The sequence below is a fragment of the Myodes glareolus genome, chromosome 7, assembly GCF_982192425.1.
Source record: "Myodes glareolus chromosome 7, mMyoGla1.1, whole genome shotgun sequence".
Taxonomy (NCBI): domain Eukaryota; kingdom Metazoa; phylum Chordata; class Mammalia; order Rodentia; family Cricetidae; genus Myodes; species Myodes glareolus.
In genome coordinates, this window is record NC_142032.1 from 36,005,953 (window position 1) to 36,032,052 (window position 26,100).

Consider the following 26,100-nt stretch of genomic DNA (forward strand, 5'->3'; position numbering starts at 1 on the left):
AAAATTCTAAAACTCATTTTCAGAGCATTCTCATGTTTCTTTTTTTATCACTTTTATGTGTGGTATAGTGTGTGTGTGTGTGTGTGTGTGTGTGTGTGTGTGTGTGTGTAACTTGTAGGAGTTGGTTTTCTTTTTCTACCATGTGGGTCCTGAGGATTGACTGCAACTAATCAGGCTTGGCAGCTAGCACCTCTACCCACTGAGTTATCCTATGGCAATCCTCTCCTGCCTGCCTTTTTTGTTGTAGACAAAATATCTTGTATTCTACGCAGAGGAACTTCTAACTGAAGATAACCCTGAACTTCTCATCCTTCTAACTCCCTCTCTCAAAGCTAGGATTTTTTTCCTTAATTATTTATTTAAAGAATTTCCACTTCCTCCCCTCCTCCCAGTACCCTCCCGCTCCCCCCACTCCCTCTCCTCCTCCCTCACCATTCCCAAGAGCAGTCAGGGTTTCCTGCCCTGTGGGAAATCCAAGTTCCTCCCCCTTCCCTCCAGGTCTAGGAAGGTGAGCATCCAAACAGACCAGGATCCCAGAAAGCCAGTACATGAAGACGAAACAAGACCCAGCGCCATTGTCCATGGCCTCCCAGTCAGCCCTCATGTCAGCCACATTCAGAGAATCTAGCCCGATCACACGCTCCTTCAGTCCCAGTCCAGCTGGCCCTGGTGAGCTCCCACCAGACCAGTCCCCTTGTATCAGTGGATGAACACAACCCTCGCTGTCCTGACTTCCTATTTCATGTTCATCTTCCTTCCGCTCCTCATTTGGACCTTGGGGGCTCAGTCCAGTGCTCCAATGTGGATCTCCGTCTCCATCTCCATCCATCATCGGATGAAGGTTCCCTCCGATCCTGCCTTCCTTGCTCATGCTCTCCCTCCTTCTGCTTCTCATTTGGATCTAGGGAGTTAAGTCCAGTGTTCCAATGTGTGTCTCTGTCTCTATCTCCATCCATCGCCAGATGAAGGTTCTATGGTGATATGCAAAATATTCATCAGTATGGTTATGGGCTAAGGCCAGTTCAGGCACCCTCTCCTCCCCTGCTCAGGGAACAGTCTGGGAACCTCTCCTTGGGCCTGGGAACCCCTCCAGAATCAAGTCTCTTGCAAACCCCAAAATGGCTCCCTTAGTTGAGATACACACCTCCCCGCTCCCACATCCATCCTTCCTCCCTCCCCCATCCGATTCCCCAAAGTCATCCCCAATTCTCCCCCTCTCCCTTCTCTCCAACCATCTCCCCTTACTTCCATCCCCCCACGCCCCGTGCACCCAAGTTTGCCTGGCAATCTTGTCTAATTCCAATATCCAGGAGGAAAACTATATGATTTTCTTCAGGTTCACCTTCTTATTTAGCTTCTCTAGGATCACGAATTATAGGCTCAAAGACCTTTAATTAAGGCTAGAATCCACTTATGAGTGAGTACATACCATATTCCTCTTTTTGGGTCTGGGTTACCTCACTCAGTAAAGCGTTTTCTATTTCCATCCATTTGCATGCAAAATTCAAGATGTCATTGTTTTTTACCGCCGAGTAAAACTCTAATGTGTATATGTTCCACACCTTTTTTAACCATTCTTCTATTGAGGATCACTTAGGTTGTTTCCATGATCTGGCTATTACAAATAGTGCAGCTATGAACATAATTGAACAAATACTTTTGTAGTATGATAGGGCATCTCTTGGGTATATTGTGCTAGGATTTTAGGTATTAGACAAGATGTGTGGTCTTATGAGGTGCAGGGGATTGAACCAAGAGCCTGGTGCTTATTAGGCAAACACTCTAATAACTGATGTACAATCCCAGTATACTTGGAATTTTTAAAAACTTACCTTTAATAGACCAGCCAACTACTGGAGATGATGGGACTCATGTATTAGTAAGTAAATATAAAGGAACAGATACAATTACATATAAGAAACTAAATTACTTGAAGATAAAAAAAACACAGAGGAAGTGAATCTTCAAAGTAATGTTGACAATATATTTGATTTTCAGGATGCCAAGGAAGTTATATGTGGAAAATGGCATGCTAGCAAGGACTAACAGCGTCAGTAAAAGATGTGGAAGCTCATGGAAACTAAAGCTTCATGGTCCATGGGAAACATACAAATGACCAATCAGTTAAATGTGTCAAAGTACAAATCAGAAGATGAAACATTGACATCTACGTTCTCTTCATCCAAGTGGCCCCATGACATGACCAGTGAGCCTGAAACCAAATGAAAAGTTCCCGGGAAATGGGACGCTGGTGAAATGGATGTGAGCTATTGCTACAAGCGGGTGATCTAGAATCTTCCTACGAGATAGTCACGGTTTATCTTAAAAATATGCAAGACGATCTATAATTGGACGCCAAAACCAACTCAAGATTATACCAAGGATTCAAAAGCAAAGACACACTGAGCCTTGAAAGTCGCTAGAGCTTACAAGACAGTGGCATGCCTACTGGCTCCTGCCTCCAACATTATCAGAGCAGTCAATGCAGAAACTGCATGAGGACCTTGCCTGGTCTGGCTATGGCTCATAATGCCGAGGTCTTTTTAGACTTTTCTCTTCTTGTCTTCCCAGTTCTTTCCCAACTCGATCTCCATTCTAATCTGTTGGTGGAGCATCTCTTCCTCACCTCACAATAGTTGCCTTTGAGAATCATTTTTTCAGGTGTGGAGCATACTTTGCATGGCATATTTCTTTGTCTACAGTCTCATGACTCAATGGCTCTTGCTCACAGAGTCCATCACTGACAAATCACAAAGAATAACCAACTCAGTGTACATGTATTTTGCATCACATTGTCATACATGTTTTCCTTCCTCAAACATAGCAAACTCTGTATGCTGTTTTGTCTTTAGATCTTTATGTTGATGACCATATTCCCTGGTGAGTTTTGTTAAAGTGGGCATCATCATAGTCCATTTAGCCTGGTATATATACTCCATATACCAGTGCCTGATATATAGAGTAGTTGAGAGGGATATTTGAATGAAGGAAAGATAAAATTAGGATGCAGCATGGTGCATGAAGAATAGAGGTAGCTCTGAAGTCACGGAGAAGTCTTCCTTCCCCTGTTTATCTGTCATCTGTTTGCCCTTGGGGACCATTACATTTTCAGTTCCTGCATCTACATCAGATAAAATATATCAGAGTAAGGCTTATAGTGCTTGCCTATTGACATAAGACTACTAAAATCATCTTGGTCATAGTGTGTGTATCATTTTTCTCTCTTTTTTTTAGAGTGTATATCTTTTTTTAATTAATTTATTTATTTGTTTATAAAAATTTCCACTTCCTCCCCTCCTCCCCATACCCTCCCATTCCCCCTACTCCCTCTCCCCCGCCCCACTCCCTCTCCTCCTCCCTCTCCAGTCCAAAGAGCAGTCAGAGTTTCCTGCCCTGTGGGAAGTTCAAGTTCCTCCCCCCTCCCTCCAGGTCTAGGAAGGTGAGCATCCAAACAGACTAGGATCCCAAACAGTCAGTACATGCAGACGAAACAAGACCCAGTGCCATTGTAAATGGCTTCTCAGTCAGCCCCCATGTCAGCCACATTCAGAGAATCCGGTTTGATCACATGCTCGTTCAGTCCCAGTCCAGCTGGCCTTGGTGAACTCTCATTCGATCAGTCCCCTTGTATCAGTGGGTGAACGCACCCCTCACGGTCCTGATTTCCTTTTTCATGTTCTCCCTCCTTCTGTTCCTCATTTGGACCTTGGGGGGCTCAGTCCAGTGCTCCAATGTGGGTCTCCGTCTCTATCGCCATCCATCATCGGATGAAGGTTCCCTCTGGTCCTGCCTTTCTTGCTCCCGCTTTCCCTCCTTCTGCTTCTCATTTGGATCTAGGGAGTTAAGTCCAGTGTTCCAATGTGTGTCTCTGTCTCTATCTCCATCCAACGCCAGATGAAGGTTCTATGGTGATATGCAAAATATTCATCAGTATGGTTATGGGCCAAGGCCAGTTCAGGCACCCTCTCCTCTGCTGCCCAGGAAAGAATCTGGGGACCTCTCCTTGGGCCTGAGAACCCCTCCAGAAACAAGTCTCTTGCAAACCCTAAAATGGCTCCCTTAGTTGAGATATATACTTCCCTGCTCCCATATCCATCCTTCCTCCCCCCCATCTCATTCCCCAACGCCATCCCCAATGGAGGCATTACCATCCCTGACTTCAAACTTTATTACAGAGCGATAGTATTGAAAACAGCTTGGTACTGGCATAACAACAGAAAAGTCGACCTAAGGAATCGAATAGAAGACCCGGATATTAACCCACAAACCTATGAACACCTGATTTTTGACAAGGGAGCTAAAGGTATACAATGGAAGAAGGAAAGCATCTTTAACAAATGGTGCTGGCATAACTAGATGTCAACCTGTAGAAGAATGAAAGTAGATCTATATCTATCACCATGCACAAAACTCAAGTCCAAATGGATTAAAGACATCAACATTAATCTGACCCCTTTGAACCTGATAGAAGAGAAAGTGGGAAGTAGTCTACAAGATATAGGCACAGGAGACCACTTCCTAAGTAGAACCCCAGTAGCACAGACAATAAGAGAATCAATGAATAAATGGGACCTCCTGAAACTGAGAAGCTTCTGTAAAGCAAAGGACACTGTTATTAAGACAAAAAGACTACCTTCTGACTGGGAGAAGATCTTCACCAACCCCTCAACAGACAAAGGTCTGATCTCCAAAATATACAAAGAACTCAAGAAACTAGATACTAAAACTCTAATTAACCCAATTAAAAAATGGGGTACTGAACTGAACAGAGAATTCACAACAGATGAACTTCGAATGGCCAGAAGACACTTAAGGTCCTGTTCAACCTCCTTAGCGATCAGGGAAATGCAAATCAAAACCACTTTGAGATACCATCTTACACCTGTCAGAATAGCTAAACTTAAAAACACCAATGATAGCCTATGCTGGAGAGGATGTGGAGTGAGGGGAACACTCATCCATTGTTGGTGGGAATGCAAACTTGTGCAGCCACTGTGGAAATCAGTGTGGCGGTTTCTCAGGAAACTGGGAGTCAACCTCCCTCAGGACCCAGCAATTCCACTCTTGGGAATATACCTAAGAGATGCCCTATCATACTACAAAAGTATGTGTTCAACTATGTTCATAGCTGTGCTATTTGTAATAGCCAGAACCTGGAAACAACCTAGGTGCCCCTCAATAGAAGAATGATTAAAGAAGGTTTGGATCATTTCTCTTTAAACCCTTCTCCTTCCAGAACCCAATCCTAAGGCTAAGGTCAATCCTACGGCTAAGGTAAGACTCGAATGGGAATGAGACTAACGGTAACAGGAAGAGATGACGCAGACGGAAGACACAGCCGAAGAGAGCAATTGCGTTTTGGGTCAGCTCTAAGGATCTTACTCATCACCCCACCTTGAACTGCTGCCTGTATTCCTGGGAGGAACACTGATACCCTGAAGAGGGCAATTTTCATGGGACAATCCCCACAGGTTAACCGTCACTGATTCTGACCCAGGTCATATTTAAATTGATTCGAGAATCCGAATCATGAGCTCCAGCATTGTTCTGAGAGCTCAGATTCCCACCCTGTTAAATAGAGCCTTTAGTCCAGACACTCACTGAGGTACGCCAGCTTCATCTACTAATTATAAGATAACATTCCCTGCAACTGGGCAGGTGCTGGTAGATCTCAAGGGTGTGTGGAAGGCTGCAGTGTTTCCCCCCATGGCAGCAGCAACGCCCCCATTAATCACCCTGCTAGACAATGAGATCAGTTGCCGTCTCCCATAACAAGCAAACTCTGCAAAGGTGGTCGGGCTGTCCACAAGGACTAGGTGAACAAAACTTGCAGGACTTAGTGTGGGTTGTCATACATTGCATTTTTCCATCATCCCCCAAACACAAACCCCCATCAAACTGTTTTCTTTCTCTTGTAACACTACCCAAATTGTTTCTGCTTGACTGACTTGGTCACTACCATCATAAGAGATTTTCTTTCCCACTAATGCTGTTGGTGAGCATCTATAGAGGAGTCAAAAAATTCTCCTCTTCTCTCCCTGTCCTAAATTCGGCCACCTCCACCCCAGATAAATTGTTACAGTCATGAGAAAAATTTTATTAAACAAACACAAAACAACAATTAAAAAAGTGCTGTGACAGCAGAACCATGACTAATACTGGAATTTAGCAAGAAGTCAGCTCCGGTTTCATGAGGCGGCACCAAGAGCTTGGGAACATTCTACTGCTAAAACTCATGATGAATGACTCGAGGAAGAAACGGGTGCTATCTCTGAGGCGTCCTCTCTTTCGGTGTCAGTTTCAGGCGTCCGTAATGGAGAGTGGCGTGCAGGCATGTGGGCATGCAGCAAACTTTCTTGCTGACTGACAAAGATAAGCTACCCCAGCATTGTCCTGGCACCAGAGAGCTGCTGAAACAGCGTCGGCGCTGATTGAGAGAGGGGAAGCTCCCAGTAGAGAATGAAGTCATTCTTCTATTACCATACTTAGACCAAACCTATCAGCTCTTCCAAGACTCTACGCAGGTATACTCACCTGGAAGTACGCTACCCAAGCCTGTGAGTCGGAGCTGGCTCACCACTTGCTAAGTCTAAAGGAGGGCATGGATAATTTCTGCATATTCTTCCTCTGGGGCCAAACATTATTTACAACTTGATCAACTGCCATTAATATTTCTGGGTCTGTGTGTGTGTGTGTGTGTGTGTGTGTGTGTTTCTTGAAACTTATTAATGTTGCACACATGAAGCTCATTTAATCCTAAACAGCTCCGTCTGTGTTTCCTAAAAGTTAGGAATACCGCAGTATAATCATGAAAACCTGGAAACCTAAAACATTATTGTCATCGTATCCCCATCAACTCTGCCCAATCCCAGCTCTGTTACAGCTTGTATTTAGTCATTCTGTGTCTTGGTTTCTTTTGGTCTGAACCTTCCCTCAATTTCTCTAAGTATTTCATGTCCCCTTTTGTTGCCTAAGACAGGGTCTTACCATGTAGCCTGAGCTAGCCTCTGACTTATTAATGTAGCTCAGCCTAGCCTCAAACACACATTCCTGACTCAGCCACCTAAGTTATGAGGTTCCAAGTGTGCATCACTGCACCTAGTTCATGAACCTAGCATCTTAAAGAGTACGGGCTAAAGATTTTATAGATTCATGTCCTTTAACTGGAGTTTATATGCTTGTGATTAAGCGGTGCTTAAAAAACAAAAAAGTGCTACCTGATAAACAAAACGAAATCACCCAAACAAACAAAAACAATCAGAGGAGGTGCATCAGCTACTTTGAGTCCTGCCACCCCACAAGAAACGCATCTTAACACACAGCACAAGAGGGAAGTCGTGAGCAGGTGAGTCCTCAGTAATAGGGCTTATCAGATGAATCTTGATAGTAGAGCACGCTTACAGCAGGCTGAAGGCTTTCCTGAACTGCTGAGATGTGGTCCAAAAGCAAGCTTCAAATGGATTCTAGATGACTGGGCTCCAAACAGGTCCCAGAAATAATTAAAGAAATAACAATAATAAAAAAGAGGAAAGTGACATCTGAAAATATGAAATTCAGGGAGTTTTTTTTATGTAAGCAGAAATCACCAACCATGCAAAGAAACTGGTAAAATAGTTTCCAAAACCAGGAAAAAATAAAACAAATAAAGAGTGATATAAATGTGGGATTGGGCTGAGCGGTAAAACAGAAATGAAAGACAGAAAAGGCCCTTTTCCATTGATGAAATTGTAACCACAGATTAGGCATTGCAAAAGGAAATATTGGTGAGTTTGATAAGATAATAATATATCCTCAGGAATAGAGTTGAAATGGGCTGAGTCAGTGAGCAGGCCATCGCAGTTCTGTGGGCACCATCACACACTGATGATACAGAACAGAACATCGCGGTTCTGTGAGCACCATCATACACACTGATGGTAAGTGTGCATCTACAGTCCTTGAGGGAGTTAAAGTGGACAAGAGATGAACGTTTGAAAATGTGGTGACAGAAATTTATCGAATTTGAAGAAAATCACAAACATACATGCCCCAAACAGTCAACAAATCATAAGAAAACAAGATCTTTTAGCAAGGTGTATCATAATCAAAAATTCAAAATCAAAATCTTTAATTCAACCAAATATAGGAAGAAAAGTCATTAGACACAACTCATGTGAGAGGGATAAAATGATCTCTTTCTGAACAACTACGTGCCTGGCATTCCATACTCAAAGAAAACTTTCCAAGGTCAAGGACAGAAACAAAGACATTTACTGACATAAACGAGCTGAGTTGACCACCCAAAGACTAGAGCCTTCAGGGGTGAGCAGGAGACACCAGATGAATATTTGGTTCCTTATAAAGGTAAGAATATACAGGAAGTAGTACATTTTCTCAATAACCATGAAGTACATTATTTTTTGTGTTTTAGTCTCCTGAAAAGGTGACTACTATCTAAAACAGTAATATTATTGATATATTCTGAAGGTCATAATGTGGGTACAGATATAATTACTGAAATAAATAGTACATGTTCAAAGAATGTGCTTGGTAATGATTTTACACTGTGTGTGAGATGCAGTAATTTAAATACAGGAGCAACCATCAGAACACTGTCGTCAGGTTGTTCCATGGCCTGGAACACATCTCCTAATGATCCTGAGTTCAAAAAAGGTTAACTTGAGTCCCTTAAAACCTGGAAACCAGAAAGCTTGTTTAAATGGACACTGCTCCTTTCTTGCAGAAAGTGTTGAACAACACAGCTGAAGGTCAAATTCCAGCAATTTATTTGTTAAATGTAAAGATAAACAGTTTTGTGAGAAGCCAATGAGTGCATTTGTCTTTTAAAGACTTGTATCTTATTACTTCTCTTATTGATGTGGCAGAATACCTGACAAACACCAGCTTAAGCAGGAGGGCTTTGTTTCAGTTCACAGTTTGAGTGTACAGTGACCTCCTGATGAGGAGGACACAACGAAGGGGGTGACAGTGGCTGTGGTGGCAGGGGCACACGGCAGCTGTTTAGGTTGGATCTGCAGCCAGGATTGAGGCATAAATCAAGGCTCTCCTTCTGTTTGCTTCTCCCTTTTACTCAGCCCAGAACCCCAATCCATAAAATGGTGCTGCCAATGTTCAGGATGGATCTTCCCATCTTGTATAAACTTTTCTATAAAAGTCTCCAGAGATACCCAGAGTTGTGTCTCCTGGAGATTTGATATCTCATCAAGTCAGCACTTAAGATTAATTATCACACACACACACACACACACACACACACACACACACACAAACATACACACACACACACACACACACACACACACACACACACACACTAGCTCCACTTGATTTCAAAGATAACAATGTTAGGGGTTTACAAATAACACTTAATTTTATAAGACAGCATTAAATTAAAAAGTCAATTCTAATGCTTACATACTATTTTTGTTTTAAAAAAAATAGCTTAAATAAGTATATCTTCTCAAAGAAAAAAACAAAATTTATAGGATCAAGTATGGGAATGAGAGGCTGGCAAGATGGCTCAGTGGTTAAAGCCTGAGATCTGCATTCAATCCTTGGGTTCCGTGAAAAGTTATGAGAGGAGAATGGATGCCATAGCATTGTCTTCTGATCTCCATATGTGCACTGTGGCATGTCCCTCAATGCTGTGGGAGCACATTCTCTTCCTTTAGCCAACATGTGAAAAGAATGTTGGGCCTGGTATCTTATACTGTAAAAAGCAGCGGTAACCGTGTGCCCGCTCTTGCTTCTGGCTCCCGGTTCTGGTTCCGGTTGCTAGACTCTGTTCCTGTTCGCTCACAGGACTGTTTGTCTAGGACAGTGATCTGTAAGTTTTTCCCTTTAAATAAATAACCCCTATATTATTCATAATTCTGAACTGATGTGGGATTGCTTTGTGACTTACATCATCACCTTCTCCCCACACAATAATAATAAATAATAACAGTACAAGGATTTTTTATAAAGGAATGAGAATGGGAACATAGAAACATAGTCTACAAATGATAATTTTTAATAAGGAGAGAATATAAACAATTTAGAAATAAGTAATAACTGAATAAATTTGACAAATTCCTTAAAAAAATATACAGTACCAAAGTTCAGTGGAGAAGATACAGATGTTCTGAGCAATCTTGCCCCTATTAAGAAGCTGAATTTATGCTGTTTACATGCACAGAAAGGAAAATAAAAATGGATAGCTTCACTAGAAAATTCTGCAAATCATTTGAAGATGAAATAATGCAGATTCCGTACAAAATGTTTCAGAAATTATGGCAAAGAACCCTGCTCAAACCACCAATGAGACAGCCATTGCCATGACCCCAAACAATGGGGGGGGTAATCCCACAAGAGATTCACAGGACGATATCTTCCATGCACATAAGTAGAAAATCTTTTTAAAAAGTTTACCCACAAATGCTTACCCTAAATTCTACATCCCACTCTTCCTTCTGGGGAGAGAAAGCCTAGGCTCTACAAAGTCCATTTCTTGTCCACATTGAACTGTGTTTCCTCTCCTTGTGTATTTCTTTGAAGATTGACCAGAGCTGATAGTGCTATGTCATGGCTATAGTTCCCTTTGGAATGTTCATTGTCCTAACCCAGGTCCTATCTTTCTGTAGATGACAATCATCTTAGAGTTTCTTTTAAAGAATCATCAAGACAGCCCCTTCCAGCAGAGCCTGGAGCTGGAGGAAAGTCCATTCCCCTGAATGTGAGTAAGGTGGACACACCAAAAAGGTGGAACCAGACACATGAACAGAAGAAATTTGCGTTACATATCCTAGGGTTTCAGGGTGCCACCAAGAAGCCCACAAATAGCCAGGACATCCTAGGGAGCTCAAGTAGTGCTTGGGGAGCAGCAGAAATGACTACAGGGATGCATTCTGTTAGGACCTTTTGGCACTGTCCATGAGGCTTTTGTGTGAGGGGAAATGAAGAGAAGTCCTTCCAAATTAAAACGGGAAAGAATTCTTGCTTGAGACTTAGCCGCTGAAAGTAAAACATACCCATGTGAAATAAATTAATAGCAAGATCTTGGGCAAGCACTAAGTCCAAAAATTAGGCCAAAAGAAAGGGGAGGCACATGGTAGAATATTTTAAAGTTCTTAGAAGTGGACCACACTGCAGGCTGGTGCACAGTTTCCTAGTGAATCCATCACAGTCATCTTTGCAAGACAAATGACTACTTGTTTGTTTTTATTGAGCTATATATTTTTCTCTGCTCCTCTCCCTTCCTCTTCTTTCCCCTTCCACCTTTTCCTGTGACCCACACACTCCCAAGATCAGGAGATCTTGTCTTTTTCTCCTTCCTATGTAGATCCATGTTTGTATCTCTTAGGTTCCTCTTTGTTGTCTAGGTTCTCTGGGGTTGTGGACTGTAGGCTGGTTTTTCTTTGCTTAATGTCTAAAAACCACTTATGAATGAGTACCTGTTATATTTGTCTTTCTGGGTTTGAGTTACCTCACTCAGTATTGCTTTTTCTAGATCCACCGAACTGCTTGCATATTTCAAGATGCCATTATTTTTTTTTTACTGCTGAATAGCATTCCGTTGTGTGACTGTACCACATTTTCTTTATCCACTCTTCAATTGAGAGGCATCTAGGTTATTTCCAAACTCTGATATTACAAATAATGCTGATATGAACATAGTTGAACACATGTCCTTGTGGTATGATTGGGGATCTTTTGATTATATACTCAAAAGTGTTATTGCTGGGTCTTGAGGCAGATTGTTTTCTAATTTTCTGAGAAATCGCCTGATTTCCAAAGCAACTGTACAAGTTTACACTCCCAACAGCAATAGAGGAGTGTTCCCTTCACCCTACATCCTCTCCAGCATAAGCTGTCATCTTTGTTTATTTTTTTTAGGTTGAACTAATTGTAGTCAGTGGCTCACAAAAGATGCTATTTTATATAAATTCATAGATCTTTACATTTAATCACTATAGTTATTTTTAGTTCAGTGAGGTGTCCTGATAAGTTCCAAGGGAGTGAAACCACCAGATGGCACAGAGAGCTTGGTACCTACCTCAAGTCATTCAGGAGAGTTACGAATCACCTGCAATGCTTCTTCTGTTTCTCTCTCTCTCTCTCTCTCTCTCTCTCTCTCTCTCTCTCTCTCTCTCTCTCAAATTTAGGATAGTACACTCAGTTGAATACATACACATTAAATTCATGTTGATGCAATGCCACTACATGAAAATATAAAGAAGATACTATATAATCCTTGGGCAGTGTACAGCCCAAACTTGACATTTTTATGGAGCTAGTGTTGTTTCTTTTGCTCCTCCTGTGGGACAACTGTCCAGAGGACTGGAGAAGTTCATCACGATGAAAGACCACCACATCAAGGACTATCCCAGCAAAGTGTTACAGGAGTTTGCAACTGCCACAGGGAAGCAAGAACAAGACAAATATCAGATGCAAACCTCGATCCCCATGGGATCTGATTTGGAAACTGGTGTCTTACTTTTCCTCCACATGAAGCAGATACAATGGTAGATAAGTCAGTGATGATTAATATGGGTTAGATTTTTTAAAAAAATAGATGTTCTCAATTTATTCATTTTTCTTCTAAAGTTTAGACCTCTAAAATATCAGCAAACTTTCCCAACATTTTATTATTCTTAATTTTTAAAGCCTCCCTTCCTTAGAGGACAATGTAATCCATGTGTTTCTTGTTGATGTCCTCTTTGCCAGGTTTTGTGAGATTTTTCTTGAGAAGCATTAATATGTGCTTTCAAACAAAGTTGTTTTTTCTCTTTTTAAAACCTGGAAGTCATTCTTCACCAGATATAAATTAACTCATGCCCCCAAGGTTTTGAATTCAGGTTGAAACTTCACAACTATTATAAACTGAAACCTTCTGAACTTGGCACAGCCTCTTTCATACTTGGCCCACAGAGCCATTGGCTGAAGAAGATGGTCTCTTGATTAAAGAAGTTTCAAGTTCTAAATAAAATGGAAAAAAAATGTTGAACAAATGTAGCTAATGATAAAACCTTCCCTCATGTGGCAAAGGGAGGGATTCAAAATGTCATAAGTTTTGGATCAGTCATGTGTGATGTTGAAAAAGCTCATGACCACTTGTTTGTCCCCAAAAATCAAATACCAGAATCTCAGAGAGTTCAACTAAGCCTTTTGTCAGTTGATCATGATTAGAAAATTCTAGGAAAGAGGGCTAGCAGAAGTATGGTTTCTTCAGATCCCACCAACACTGTCCTCTAAAACTGTAATCCTTACATCAGTGGTCACAGTTTAGTGTGCTAGGAACTCTACAGTAGAGTTCAATATTGACTTTTCTACAGTTCCAAGCAAAATGTACACTTTCAGGACATACCCTCTAGACAACTTCATTGTTATGATCATTGTCACCCACTCTTCCCATCAAACAAGACTTACTTGCTTTGCTTGGAATATGTAAAACCTTAAAGTCATGGCATCAAGATACATCCCTAGGGAGCTGCTTCAATTTTTAATAACAAGAACATCCCTGAGTCTGTCATTGTCATTTCCAAAGCTCCAAAGTCCTTGATCACACCTGACGTGTATTGGAGCCAAATCTGGAGGTGTAAAACTGTGCACAGCATTTGCACTTTGCAAATGCATCAGTTTTGGGGTTTCCTCCTGAGAAGCTATGCCAGTTGGCCATTCTCCAGAGTGACTATTGAAATACCAGCATCGCATATTAAACGCCTTCCTTCCCTCGGCCCCTTCATTTGTTTCACCCCCTTCCCAACACCAACTGCCATCAGTAGTTCTTGCCCTCCAATTAGTCCTGTAGTTAGGGCTTGCCTTTCAAGGCCTAGCCCTTCCACTACAACATGAAATCCTTGGATTCTCTGAATGTATATATTATCAAAAGATTTCCAGTGGTTGGAGTTTTCAAAGGTTTCTTTTTCAGTATTTGTAAGAGTAGGTTGATGCTCAATGTATGTAAACTCTGTGCCTGAGTTCTGTGCCCAACACTAACAAAAAGCAGGCCCATTATAAAATGCATGTATATTTCAGTGGCATCTCTGTGAACATGACAACCATTTTTCTGTATAAGATTAGACAGTTCATGTGTTGGGCGTTGCACACTTCATGTGTGCTCCGTCACTTCTTCTTCTGTTTCCCTTTGCAAAGGTGGAACGAGTGAGACTCCTTCTTAGCCAGAGTCTATGAAGGTTCCTAGGCTGATAGCCCTGACCTAAGACTATATTGCACTGCTGAACACTCTGTAGCATTGGCAATATCTCCTGACCTGCTTAGAACAGTAGCCGCCACTCATGAGATATTACGGAGCAAATGAAATAAGGCTAGATAGTGTGACTGAGAAACTGAATTTTTAGTTTGGTTTAATTTTAGTTAATTTTAATCAGAATATTCACACGAAAGCATTGCGTTACCTATATGGCCAGACTCTTTAGAGATTATTAACACTATCCTCTCCCTTGGAACTAGCATGAGTAAATAGTCTTCTAACTAATCAGTCAACAACTAGGAAATATAATATGGTACAAGAGACAGAAAGTTCTCAAGTTAGTTCAATGGACAAAACAAGACTGCATTTGTGCACAATCGGAACAAGTGAAAGATTTTCAAATGCAGGTGGGTGCATAAGAGTCACTTCTGCTAATGGGTTCATAAAGTCAAGGTCACTCTTTGCCATCTCCAACGCTAGCACACAAGGCAATAACTTGGAAAATGGTGACTTCATTTTCCCTGCTAAGAAACAGCGTCTAACTTCCTTCAAAGGTGTAATCTCAGCATCTTTCTTAAGAATGGGCTGCCCTTTAAACTCACAAAAGCCTCTTCTGACAGGAATTCATGGACTCACGTGGTCTGCAGGATGCTTGCCTCTCCATCTAGTGAAAAGCATCTGTTATGACATCAGTATGGTTAGAGACACTGGAATGATATAGAATCCCAGGGGCAGGGGAAACTTCCAGCTAGGATTGCCTTGTGAGACACGAATGGATAGTGAGAGAACACTGGATAAAACAGTGGGGCTTTCTGGTCCAAGAACGACAGCAGAGGGACATCAGAGCAAGCAAGACGGAAAAAGTAAGATAGAGGGCGTGGAGAATAAGCAGATTTTGAAATCGAAGCTTTGGAGCTGGATCAGTTATTAATGATAACAAGGACTGAGATTAAAAAACCTTGGGCCTGTGAAGCATCAAACGGTCGTCAGAGGTCAGGAAGTAAGGGAACAAGTGGCTGAGGCATTAGATGGCCAGCTGTTGTGGGAACTGAAGTCATTCACAGCGATGAAAGAAGTGGAAGCAGGAGCCAAAGTTTTCAGGGAGCTGGGGTGTAGGGACTGGGATGACAAGATCCTACAGCAAAAGTAACACAGAACGGTAAGGAGCACAACAGGAGCATAAGGAGAGAGTAAGGGTAGGTGGCATAGCCCTTCCTGCCCCCACCTTCTTTTACAGAACCTTTCCACTCCCACCTTCATTTACCTGAATAGCTCCTACCTGGGAAGAACCCGGTGTCAGATGGGCCTGCAGCTCAGTGAGGAGAGGGCTTGCCTAGCACGTGTGTATAAACTCTGGGTTTAGTCTCCAGCACCAGAAAGACCACTGTTGAATATTACTTGCCTCTTCCTGGGACCGCTTCTCATTTCAGACCCCAAACAAGACTAGCCCAGTTAGAACTTCCTGTTTTGGCTCAGTCTATCAAAAGCACATAACATGAGGGCCTTGAGGAGTCAGGGTTGGCTTTTCTCTCTGCCTAGAAGAGACTTTGGTCAAGAGTTGTAGGAATAAGAGGTCCCCAAACAGAGACCGAATGACAGAGAGAAATGTAACTTATTTCGAGGAACTGAGTTACAGAATGGTAAGGCTGGCAAATCCAAAGTCTGCAGAGGAGGTCAGCAGTCTGGAGACCAACAGGAGAGTGAAAATTGTAGCTAGGGACTGGGGCCACTCTCCCGGAAGAATTCTGTCTTATTTTGGGAGAGTCAGTGTTTTACCTGAAGGCCATCAACTGATTACACAAGGCCCACCCATATTGCAAACAGCAATACACTTTACTAGGGGTCTTGGAGAACACTTGACATAGACGTGATTAATCTGAACTATGGCATGGGGGAATCCTGCTTCCAGAACCAACTTCTCACTAATAATTTAATTAATTTATGCTCTGGCAATGCTGAAGCATGCATGGGCAGCCCGTATATGGCGGTTCTGTTGAACTTGTCCATATTGGGTTTCATAGTAAGGATGACTGACGAGGTCTCTTCCTCAAGAGGGCATCAGATCTCATTTACAGATGGTTGTGAGCCACCATGTATGTGGTTGCTGGGAATTGAACCCAGGACCTTTGGAAGAGTAGGCAGTGCTCTTAACCACTGAACAATCTCTCAAACAATACAAGATGCTCCCCCCCCCAAAAAAAGTTCATTACAGTAAGTATTTGGCCAGGATGTAAGCTTTCTCACTCTGTTCTCCAGCTATGAGCTTGATTTGATCAGTTGAAACTCTATTTATATAAATCAACTTTATAGCTAAATTTTCAAGTATTTATGCTGTTATGTTCTTTGAGCTCCTCTTTTTGAGAGCCAGAAGGGCTCATACAGATTTGATCGTGACAGTTTCTTTTCCAGAAATAAAAGATCCCAAGTATATTCTTTTTCTTTTCCTCAGAACATTGTAGTCATTTCTCCAGTGAGTTCTTCCACTGAGTGATGCAATAAAAAAAGACCATAAGCCTGATTTTGCTCTCTATGTTAATCATTTTTTCCTGTCCATTTTCCTTAAAAATTAAAAACCTTAGTGTTTACAAGGATTCATTTACCCAGAGTATATCTAAATAGCCACAGGTCTTATTAAAAGATCCTGGGACTCTTTTATGTCATAGCTGCTGCTTCTTCTTCTTCTTCTTCTTCTTCTTCTTCTTCTTCTTCTTCTTCTTCTTCTTCTTCTTCTTCTTCTTCTTTTCTTCTTCTTCTTCTTCTTCTTTTTCTTTTTCTTTCTTCTCTTCTTCTCTTCTTCTTCTTCTTCTTTTCTTATTTTTAGTAATATAGCTTTGAAAGGCTCATTTTTTTAGAATCTATTCTTCAAGCATATCAATTTAAACTTTACTAATATTTGTCCTTTTTGTCTCTCAATTTTTCTTCAATTCTGTTTCATCTCTTTGCCTTTTGTTTTTAACTTATTTTCACTATGATTATTACAGGCATTACCTAAACAAAATGATATAATTTTCCCTGTCAATGTTGGATACAATAATTATATGTCTACACTTGATTTTTGATATTCAATATGGTATGGTTTTGGTTCTCAGTATAGAGAACTATTCTAGATGTTTGCTTGTCTCCAGGCATTTTACCCCTTTTCATGGCAGGGACTATGTTCCAATAAAATGTGACTTATTCTGTTATATTATCTTCATTTATGGGGTCCAGATTCCTCATCATCCTTCCACAGATTCCTTCCACAATGTGACCTCCAGACTCATGTAATATAAGAGAAAACGTGAAAAAGCAAAGAGTAACTGTGTAATGTATGGTCAAACATCAGCCCTCTCATAATACAAGCCCTATGTGATTCAGAGACTCCTAGGGACCCCTAACTTCTATTCTCTGGCAAGATCAGGGCCCTCTCCTACCAAGCCCAATCTAACTATGCCCTGAATCACACACTTTGGAATCACTCCACAGTTTCCTTTTTTTGGGAGATGCTCCTTAGGAGACGGTTTCAGCATAGCAGCTTGAGCCTGTTACTCTATGCTGCATCTACTTGGTTCAAAGGACTGGTACCAACTAATGGGAAGATACGTGGCTCTCTGGTGGCCCTTTCTTGTCCTCTTATTAAAGGCTCCTACTCATAGAACTTGAAAACAAAAAAGGAGTGTTCTGTGTACATGAAAGAGTTCGAAAAAATCCTGGTGGGGTGTCCTCTATAGTCTCTCCCCTTACCCTGGCCTAAGCCCATGAAAAGGCCCCCAGATTTTCTTCCACAGCAAATGTGTGCTCTCCCTGCTGAAGATTCTCCCCTTCCCACAGACATTGGTGTTTGTTTGTTTTTGTTTTGTTTTATTTCGTTTTTCCAAAAGGGATCAAAGATCTTTACTTTAAAAATGAAACGCTGAAACATGCAGATGAAAATATGGGAATACTCTTCAAGATGCTAGCATAGGCAAGAACTTTTTTAACAGACCTTCAATAGCACAAGAACAAGACCCATGTACCAACAGATGGAACTAAATTAAAATTTTAAAAGCATGCATTCTTAAAACTTCTACTTGTGTGTACGTGCCTGAGCATATAGGTGCCTTTGGAAGCAAGCAGGCATCATACTCCCTGAATCTGGAGTTACAGAAGTCTGTAAGATGCCCAATGTGGACATTAATAAGCAAACTATGGTCCTCTGGAAGAGGACCAGGAATTCCGGTCTGAGCTGTGGAGTATCCCCCACGGCCCCCAAAAGGAACAAGATCAATCAGCTCTTTCTACCTGCCGAGTTAAGTTCTCTCCTTCTCTGGGGTTCCTTCCAGTTTTAATCTTCACTAAAATATACAGAAAGATGAAGGACTGGTTGTCGAGGGAGCCTGGGGAAAAAATATCCAGATAAGCCTTGATAGTCTCTGGATGCGCTTAGACATGCCTTCCTCAGAGTTGAGGTTTGTCCTGTTTTTTTGAGGAAAGGGTTCACCTTAACACTTAGAACAAAGGTAGAAAAACATTGCTCTTGTCTAAGTTTTCTAGCAATCTGATCAAATAATAATGCTAATAAGCCATTGATATTGGAGTAGAAGTGGTTAATGTGACGTGCCCTCCAAGTCATCCTGTATTTCGTGATACTACACAGACGCCTGTGTTTCTGTCCAGTGGGAGGAGACAGGCTGATTCATCAAACACTGACTTTACTGCTGAGTCCGCTGGAGAAGCAGTGGCAATTCACTAAAGAAACAGACTGATGCAATTTCCCCTCCAGAACAAAACACAGAGAAGAAATTATTTATTATGGGGCTCTCTTGAATACTACCTTCTCTAAGAGAAGAATCCAGGCATGAGACATAGTCAGTTTAAAGAGACATTTACTTCATAAAGGAAAGAAAGCATTTCAAAGAGGGACTAGAGTGGCCTTCCCCAAAGGGAGCCACAACCCAACTGGCTCGACATTGTGGACTTTAAAGAAGTTTTTATGAATATTTATGAGGCAGATGGTATGTCATGGGATAAGACGGCATTCTTCCCTGATGGATCAGTGCTCCCTTTTAGAGTATTTCTTCCCGTGATTTTCTAGAAAAGTCCACAAAAAGAAGGGGATGAGGCAAACCACAATGTAAATGATATCATAAGGGAGCCAAGGTTCTTTGAGGGTGCGAACTCTGTTAGCACACGTTCGGGAACGTGTCCTGATGCCTCAGCTTCTGACGTGGCAGGACACTCTATCTGCAGCCTCAGAGACATTTAATGACAAAGTCGTCCTGACACCAGGAGACATGACTACTGAGATGCAGCCATTGAGAGAGTTCTCTTGGTCTAACTCCTTTTCGAGACTGTAATATTGGGTCTCTGAGTTAAAGAAATACAGTTTAAAAGAAGAGTCACCGTGTTTCATTGTATACATGCATGAACATCTTAACAATAAAGTAAGATAATATGAAAATAACAAATAGAAAGTTAACCATTTAAGCCAGGCAGGGTAGCACATGGCTACAGTCCCAGAACACTAGAAGTGCAAGTGGAGGATCTTGAGTTCAAGGCCAGCGGGAGCTGCAAAAGGAGCCCTTGTCTCAAAACACAACTCATTGCAAAATGGTTTGTCTCCTTTTCTTTGAATTACTCACAACAGTGGAAGTGGGGTAGTACTAAAATATTTCAAACATACCAAACTCTTCTTTTCCCTACCCTTCCCTTTAGTACAGTAGCTACCATCTCTCACACCACAGAGGCTTGGGTGACCATGAATCAAGCTTTCGGATTGAATATTTTACTGCTTCTGCCTTTCCCTTTCCAACCCATGGGCAAAACAGTTCCGCTCTTCATGTTTCCCTCCCACATCTCTGGTGGCTTTCATGTCCTCTTTAGTCCTTACTGAGAGAGGGAGGGGTACTTACCTGAGACACATTTGTTGCCTGCCTTTATCACACTACATTCTTACATTGTTTCCCTTTTAACAAGTTGTTTTATGTGCACTCAAGATTCCTAAGGGAACTATAAAATTGGGAGATTTGCACAGAAAACACTTAAAATGGTGCCAGTGGGCTTGGGGTATTGTACATTTTTCTTTACTATTGTCACAGTTTCCCCTATAAATATAAATTAGCTGAGTGTCTGGAAAACAGTAAGCAACTAATACATGTCACCCATTATCTGATGTAGTTCTATTATCTCTACCAAGAGCCTTCATTGTAGTTCTCCCCATTTCACAGATGAGGATAGTAGAAGTTGAAAAGGAAAAAAGGATTACCCTTAGCCTATGCCAACAGTGAACGTTGGACAAAGACTAAAATCAGAGCTGATATCCAAGAAAGGGAATACAGAGGGGGAAGATAGAAGGAGAAAGAAAAGAGAAAAGCAAAAGGAGGAATGTCCAGACTTTATATTATACCCTCTGCCTCAGCTCCTTTATAGTCTGACTACTTGAACTCTCAACTTTCCAATTTTAACAGCTACATAATAAGGAAATTGTTCTTCCTTTCCACAAGATTTATGAGAAGATTGAATGGGCCAAGTTCAGCAAGCATGCTTTATAAACAATGCAGAGTTAGATAAACAAAAAGATTAGTGTTGCAAGTATTTCCAATTTTTACAGATTGTAAAAATATATGCCGTGGTTAGTTTAGATGTCACCTCTCTCTTTAGCAACCCTGATGTAGTACTTATTTAATATAGTTATGGAACTCCTCACAGACAGTAGCTGGCATCGAGTGGGCATAGATGAACAAGAGACAATCGCTGACTTGATGACATTCTTGAGTCTCTGAAGGACAGAGAGTTGATGGTGAATAAACACATGGCAAAAGGCATAACAGAGGGGAAGGGCATTCTTGCTGTTTGGGATTGGGGGAGGGCAGGGGAGGAAAGGCGGGGCATCAGCAAAGTTTCTGATATGAAGAGGAGCATCCACTGGTCCTGAACGATGAGTAAGGGGTTGGGTCTCCTTCTCCTGTCCCAACGGCTGCCCAGTCATTAACTCTTCAGAGTTGCTGAGACTCAGTCCTTTAAAACCCAAGATTGGGTGTGTATGCGACAGGGTTACCAAGGTGCTATCCAAATGCCTCCTCTCTCAACATTTACAGCATCCAGTGTGTATTTCTCACCCACTTCCACTGGAATCTGAGACTATGATCTCAGCTTATGCTCCCTCTCCAACCTGATCATTGTTGGACTAACCTTTGGCGTTTGCATTCCTGTGTCTATGGTGGCTGTGACCTGAATACATGTTTCTGCCCACCTATACCCACCACAGGAAGCTTGGCATTTAAGTACCACTGCACTGGCATTCAGGTAAATGGCAGAAATGTAAGAGAGAACCCTCGTTGAGATGGGTTCTGATAGGAAAAAAAAATAACCTCGAAAACTTTAGCTTTCGTGATTGTGCATATGCACGTGTGCATGTGTGTTTGTGTGTGTGTGTGTGTTTATTTGTTGTTTCTAAAACTCAAGGGCTCTCAAACTATGTCTTAGTCCTTTGTGCCCTAAATTGCCATTTGTCAGCTGCTAGAAATGTTGTTTTATCTCCGTCACAATGGTTGCACCTGACTCTACTACTGTTTCAGCCAATAACTGTGGCCCCACTGTTACTTGCCTGTTTCTCCTGTAGTGCCTGGCAGGACTTTTATGTCCCTCTGGATCTGCCTCCTGCCACTGCCACCAAATGTAGTTTTCACTAAATCGCTATCATTTTATTTATCAATAAGACTTGGGAGTCAGATGCTGGGGTGAGAACCTACGAGCTCAGAGAGGTTGAGGAGCAACTAGCTGATGTTTCCTCTCTGCCTGCATCTCAGAAAGAGAGCATCCTTCTGCTCCACCAAACCAAAAATGATCACCACACTCAAAGTCTCTCCTACTACTTCTTGTGTGTGTATCTCTTTATCCGTCTTCCAGATGCCTTCTGACTCTCTATGATTAAGTTCTGTTAATTAGCTGCTAGTTCCACCTCCTGATCCAAGGTTGATTTTATGTAATTAACACAAATGCAAACTCAAGATTCATAGCATTATCATATATACCGCAACTTAGAGATCTCTGAGCATATATGCTGTCAGTATTTATCAAGTGAATAGATCATTTTGTCAGACATACAAGATGGACCCTAATGGTGGAGAGAATCACAGCAGGTTTTTCATGCCTCTTTCCACCATGACAGGGAGCCCTCCCTCTCTCCATGTGTAAGCTGCTGTCAAACTCTGAGTATATGTGGAACAAATATCATAATATAAAATTGAAAGCTGTTGTTTTTATACACATACACAATTATACATATATGAAGGCAAAGCCATTTTAAGGCCAACTTGAAGGCTATATTGCTATGATAAGGTTAAACCATCACTAGCTAATTGTACTATCAATTTTAACTTAACAGAACACCTCATGGGAAAGTGATACACTTAGTGATTTCCATAGCCTGTTAGGAAGACAGTCATTTAACTTGTCAGGTGGCCCTGAATGATCACTACTGCCACCTTCAGAATGGGACAAGCTGTCTGCTGAAGAGCTGTGGTTTACTGAGTTTGCTGTGGAGGTTAATACAGAGCTGAAGAGTCCCATACAACTGAAAAAATGTTAGGTGCTACCATGAGCAGTCAAGCCTTCCAGAGGTAAATTCTCATTCTTAATACAGATTTCCTAGTCTACTCAGTGTCACTAATAAAAGATTACTATGCACTCAGCAATTGATAAACAAAAGAAACTTACATGCAACAGAGTGTGACGTGGGGATATGGAAGAGTCTTTAGACTATAGCACCACATGGCAGCAGCAATGAGCGAGAGAAAACAAGGAAGAGCAAACGCCAGCACAGGAAGGCAAACACAACTTCTAACAAGCCCATCCTCATAGGAATGAACCCACTCCCACTACAACATGAGGCCTTAAGGGCCTACATCCTCGTCAAAGCCCCACCTCTCAACATGGTTGCACTGGGAATGGAGTTTCCAGCACATGGACTTTGAAGGATGCATTTTAATAACAGCAACACGTAATTTGCTTCCACTCCTTCCCAATAACTGCCTTTCACTTGTTTCCAGCTAATTTCTCATTATCAAATTAAAACCTTGCACTCATCTCCGACTAATCTGTCTTAAGGCATACGGGTATTGTCAGTAAAGGAGGACTAACTGACAACAAAACATTGGCTCAGTGCAGAGGCAAAAAAAAAAAAAAACCTGCTTAGTTCGCTAAAACAGATCTTTTAAATCTGGTAGGAGTCAAGAGTACTATCAGGGTGTTAGGTTTTCTAGGTTGTGGTGAGGGACTGAGCATGATATATTGTCTTATTAAATTTATTTTCCTTATAAGTTACAGCTAAGAATGGTCTGCATAGAAGAAGTTGGGTATTAATACTTTTTTGGAGATGGTCAGTACATACTCACTGAGTAGGTCACTGTATAGATAGTGTGTCTGTTTTCCTGTGGTCATGCTAATTTCAGGTCTCTCACAGGTTTGCTGTTTCCCATGCAGCCCCTCTAAGAGGGAGGGCTTCAGGTGATGTGCTGGGATTGAATTCTCCCTCCCCATCACCCAGAACTTAAAGCATGCTCATTCAGCGACGCTTCACAATACCTGGGATAATTGCTTGTCTGAATTCAATAAACACTTCATGCATTAACAGGATTTTCCTAGCAGTGGAGCCCCATCATGAAATTTGATTTCTTCTTTCCCCCTCCCCCTGGCTCCTTTGTAAACAGCTCCTGAAAGGCTTGCCAGAGCCCCTCTGTTTGCGTGGGCTCCAATTATAGCATCAACATACCCATGCCCCTTCACTCTCCAACAGGTGTAGAGCTGTGTTGTGTTGTACCATACCATCCAGGGACATTCCCTGAATATTTATGCAAATTCCGTATGCCCCAAGTACTGTGTTTAGTGCACAGTCTGTACACTAAAGTGATCCAAGGGATTGCCTATGTAGACTTTGTCTCTAGAAACAGTAAACTCAGCGTATTGGGGTTGATGTTTTCTAAATTCCCATGTCAAAAAGCCCAACATAAGCATACAGTCGTTACCTGGTTCTCCCCATCCTCAGCCTCAAACCAAGTAAAGCCCAGCCCAGCTCTAAGGAAACAAGTCAGGGGGTCATTAGTGATGCCAAGCGTTGGACCCGTAAGGTCCACTTCACCAAGTCCACTGGGCAAGCTGCTGGCACTCTTTCGACTCTAGACACTAGGAGCTGTGTGAGGTCTCACACAAACACGGCCTTAGTCTTAAGTTTCACCCCAATTCATGACTCATCGCCTCAAGTGCACGAAAGAAAAATAGCATCTGCTGCAACTCTGAGTAATTTCTCCTCGTGATTCAGCCCCCAAGTGGTCATAAATGTGTCTCTGGCATTAAGAATCACTTACGTGTAGTTGCACCACATTGTCTGGTGTGAACGCAGTACTTTTTTTTATTTGAAACTAACAGCAATTGTAATCTGAGAGGTAGGGCACTTTCCCATGTTATCAAGAGTTCATCTACAGAAGTTATACTCTGATTCTGTAAACAGTCCCCAGTGGGGAACCACAGTACTATAAAACCAGCTAGCACAGTTGCTGAGAATAGAATCCTGTCATTCAACTGGAAACTGCAACTGTCTGCTTATACTTGACTCCTACTTAATTCTTTCCCAATATTGTTGACAAGCACTTTGCAAAGTTAATAGAATTCAATAGGAAAAAAATTAAAAGGGAAAGCTGGAGATGTGCGTTCTGGTCAGAAGAGCTTTGGGGGCTGGCCAATCAACCACTGACTTCCTTCTGATCCACTCTCTCATTTGAAGTTAATCAGCTGTGCTTCACAGGAGAGAAAACATCACTAGTAGGTGTTAGTAGGCAGTTGTGCCCTTTCAGATATCAAGAGAGTCACAAGTCGCAGGAATCAAGATAAGAAGGCATCTGAAGACCAAGGTCTCTCAAAGAAGGCAGTGTATGAACGTGCGATTGTTTCATACTCAGTAGCTGCACGATCACAGGGAAACTGCTTGCATTAGTATCTGTGCTATGGGGCCAAGCAGTACTGAGGGATTAAGTGAGATGGTTAATGGAGTTTGTAGAACCCTTAGATAAGTTCTACAACACTCCATAAATCTTATAAGAGTCCTAGAACTTCTACTGAATGAAGGCCTACTCCATAGGAAGGCCCTGCTGATGCATCTACTTGAAGCAATGGCACAGCCCCAAGCAGCTATGAATCTCAATGGAATGTTAGTCTCTGAAATATATTAGGAAAAGTATTATATATATCTACATTTCCTTTCATCAAAAGATGTCAACTGGGGCTAGAGAGTTGGCTCAGTGGCTAAAGAGTATGCATTATTCTTCCAGAGGAACTGAGTTTGATCCCCAGTACTTGTGTCGGGCAGCTGACAACTACTTGTAAGTCAGGCTCCAAGAGATCTGACACCTCTGGTGTCCATGATTGGGAGCATGCACACACATACATGGACACATGAAACATGCATGCACACATGCACACACATGGGTGGATGGGGACATACACACACACACGTACACGTACAGACACAAATAGACTTCCCATTGTAGCTCAATTATCCCAGTTCTACTGAGTAAGTTTTCAGCACTCCTGTCCACTGTGTGTCCCTGATGTACCGGCAAGTGGAAGAGATGCTGTGTCTGAAGCAATGGTCTGTGGTACAAGAGTCAAGGGCTCTCCCTCTACTGCATGGGGCTCATCTCCAGATTCTCAGGTTGCTCAGAACACAGTGTGAAAACCCCTTGTCTGGATCACTCATTTAAAGACATTTACAACTTTTAGGAGCTTAAAAAAGTATCTTGTTATTGCAAAAGTCTTCAAGACTTAGTCTGAATTAGCCTTTACTTTATCAAGTCAGTCAATCACTCTCTAGCCAATGGAATTATCTTCATCTCAAAGTGACTCAGCTTTAGACCCCAAATTTCATGCCTTTCTCCATAAATGTCTTGGTTTTTGCT